This window comes from Solanum dulcamara, chromosome 7, assembly GCF_947179165.1.
Source record: "Solanum dulcamara chromosome 7, daSolDulc1.2, whole genome shotgun sequence".
Lineage (NCBI taxonomy): Eukaryota > Viridiplantae > Streptophyta > Magnoliopsida > Solanales > Solanaceae > Solanum > Solanum dulcamara.
In genome coordinates this window covers 45234559-45238456 of record NC_077243.1, presented here as the reverse complement: position 1 = coordinate 45238456, position 3898 = coordinate 45234559, and positions in this window count along the sequence as shown.

Here is a 3898-nt window from a genome sequence, read left to right as displayed (position 1 = left end):
AATGCGAGCCATAATAGAGAATCTGATAATCCCCACATCGAGAAGGGGGGAGGGGATACTATCCAAGGTAGACTCTGTATAATATTATCATTCATAAGAGGCCATATTGGTAATAATCCTACGATGGCAACAAACTTTAAGGGACTAGAGGTTGCAACTAAGGCTCGTTGCTAAGTTAACATCCCACTGAATAAATATCATATCATAATCATAAATATATCATGGGAATAACTCATTCTTCATCATTCATTTACCATTCAGGAGTCATTAGCTCATTATCATGTGATTGATGTAATGTGGTGTAGACCTTCCATTATTAAGAATCCTTTTCATAGAAACATTGTTAGTGTATTATGTCACTCTCATTCATAAAACTTGCTTGCATACTTAAAACTCATGATTATCGCTTACTCTTGAAATTAGGGTCGAAACCTGCATACATGATAAATTGACTTTGAAAATTAATAAATTTACTTAAAAACATGCTTGATCATATACTTTATATCAACGTATAGCTAATTCATAAAAATAATATCAATTGGACATATAATTGAAGTAAAGAGTTTTAAATATCATGAAACCTAAAAATCAATGTAGCAAAATTCATTAAAAAATACTCTTAAATTCCATGCAAAAATTGTCAATTTATATTGAAATAGAATCATAATTATAATTAGAAATTATAATTTATCTAATTCAAATAGAGGTCATAAAAATACATATTTGAATTGGTTGAAAAAGTAGAGAATTTGTTGGGCTTCATGGGTGAAAGTACCCTATGATGAACTACCCATGGATGAGAAGACCAAAGAAAATAGAAGAAATTTGGACTTTTAATGGAGAGCTTCAGAGAATTCCTTAGAGATCTTCAATAGAGTTTTTGAGAGCTTTTGTAGAGAGAGAATTATTTGAATAGGTGAATTGTGGTAGAATGAAGAAAAATAGGGGTTTAGGTTTGTTTATAGAGTCAAATCATATTTTAAAAATATCTAGGTTCATTAACTAGAAGTTATAAAAATGTCTAAAGTGTTCCACTTTAAAATTGAATCTGGCAGAAAAATCATACTCAAGCTCGCAATGTGGAATTGTTCCCAAAGAGGCCTATTTTTAGAGAATGGTATTTTTGCCATATTTTGACTTGGGGATAAATTTCATTATGTGGGAACAAGTATGAGATGTGGACTTGATGAGCACCCTCATGTTTGTGTAATTTTTGGAAAAATTGATCTTCTTAAATGTGGGTCATAAAAATTTACCGAGGCCATTTTTAGAATGCTTAACCTTATTATATCATAGTCCAACCTTCAAACACTTAGGATATTACAATTGGGTAGTTCTTATCATTCCCCTTGAGTTGCCAAGAAGTATAGGCTATCACTTTACCATTTTACATTAGCACAAAACCAAGACCAATTCATGAAGCATTAGAATATATAACAAACCTAATAGAACCTTCCAGTAAGGTCAACATCCGAGCTGAAGTTACCCTATTTTTTAACTCTTGAAAACTTTTCTGACGTGCCTCGGACCATAGAAAATTTACCTTCTTTTGAGTCAAAGTAGTCATGGGAGAGACAATGGAAGAGAAACTTTCCACAAACCTTCTTTAATAATCGGATAAGACCAAGAAACTCTTAATATTCAAAGGAGACAACTGTCTTGGATAATTATTAACCGCTTTGGTCTTCTTTGGGTCAACCATGATACACTCACCGGAGATAATATAGCCAAGAAAAGTAACTTACCTCAACCAAAATTCACAGTTGTTAAACTTAGAAAATAACTAACGATCCTTGAGAAATTGCAAAACAATCCTCAAATGATCAACATGCTCTTCTTCACTGCGAGAGTTGATTAAAATGTCATAAATGAACACAATAATGAATATATCTAAATATTGCTTGAACACTCCATTCATCAATCCATAAAAGCTGCAGGGGAATTCGTTAGTCCAAAAGACATAACCAAGAATTCAAAATGACCATACCAATTTTACAAAATGTTTTCGGAATGTCACATTCCCTTACTAAGAGTTAATGATAACTCGATCGAAGATTAATCTTTGGAAAGTAGCTTGCTCATTGAAGTTGATAGAACAAGTCATCAATCCTTAGAATGGGATACTTATTCTTCATTATGGCCTCGTTCAATTGTCGGTAGTCAATTCATATTCGGAGAGAATGTAAGACCACAAAAGTTGGTAATTCAAAAAATGAGGTTCAAAAGAAGTTTCCATGAATATCTCTACTTTTGGTATCAGGGGACTCTTCACAAGAACTTTCATGGCCCGTATTGATCACCACGAGCCATGGAAAGGGTCTGTGAAGTCAGTATTTGAAAGGGAAAAAGGTGGAGGAGGGACAACAGATGGTTTCACTACCCGTTGTTAGAACCACAAGCCATGGTGTGATCCATGGAGCCTAACTCCCCCTGACCTTGTTCAAGTTGCCTACCATGGGAAGACACCATGAGGTATGGTGGACACCACTTGCCTTGGTGACTTGCGTGAATGTTACCCCTTAGATCCTCTATTTCCCAAAAATCTAACTCCATCACAACGGCCATGACCACGTCCTGTAGTGGCCTTGACTGGTCGTGGTGGAGGCCCTTCCAGGTTCTCGAATCCAGTTTTAGTTGGGGGTATTTTGGTCATTATCTATGTTGTTATTCAGGAATGTGGATAGTTTTTCAGACTATATTCTAATCTACTACCGTAAGACCTCCTAACCCTCTCATTCTCACCCCAACTCCCTAAATCAAAATATTCTCTCTAAAAGTGTGCTCTCCATGTCTCTTTCTTCCTCAAGTGAATTCTAAGTAATTCTTTGAGTTAAAGCTTCTATTCTTTGAAAATTAAGGATTCTAACGGTCAAGGTATGTGGGAATTCATCCTTTGGTACCTTTCATCCATGGAATCCCAAAGATTTCTTCTCAATACCTCTTATAATGATTTCTTCTAAAAGCCTTAATTTCATAATTTACACTGAGTGTTCTTAATAATGATACATTTCAATGATATTAGCCTAATTATATATATTTCACATTATATTGCATGATTTAAAGATGAATTTCAAAGACTTATGCTTTATTTTAGTTTCAAGCATGAGTTATGAGTTATTATTATGATTTTCAAGTATTTCAATGAAATCTTTTAAAATGATTTTCAAAGATTCTTTAAGAAAATAAGTTATGAATGATGTTTCAATGATATTATAAGTAAATAGGTTATAGTGCAATAAGGACAATGCTTGCACAATCACATTAAAAAAAATAAAGATTGTGATGAAATTTCCTCACACATTTATGATAAATTGAATAAATGACCTATTCTTATATTATCTGACGCGACCCAACCCCGTAGGCCATGACGGGTGCCCAAACTGGACATATACGTGTACCCCTGCCAACTATACATAACCTGTCTCCTGTTTATACCCCAAATGCATCAACATGTAAGAAACATACAAGCCGACAAGGCTGTAGTAACGTATAGGGTCGCTCCATACTACATACATACGCGAGCCGACAAGGCCGCCACAATATAGGGAACGCCCCAAATCATAAGTCATATCAGTACAGTTGTACATACATACATATACAACTCATGTACCACTGATATACAACTCATACACAACTCATACACAACTCATATACAACTCATATACACCTCATACACCACTCATATACACGTACAACCTACGTACATATACCACCCATATATGTATACAACCCACATATGTATCCACAGACCTCTAAGAGTAAAAAAACTATAACATAAGGCGGGACAGGGCCCCCGCCATACCCGTGAACAAAACAAATATGTACAATAAGGTGTAGTACCCAAAGTCAGGCTCCAGCACAATAGAGCACTTCTAGATAGCTGAGTGGGACTCCTACG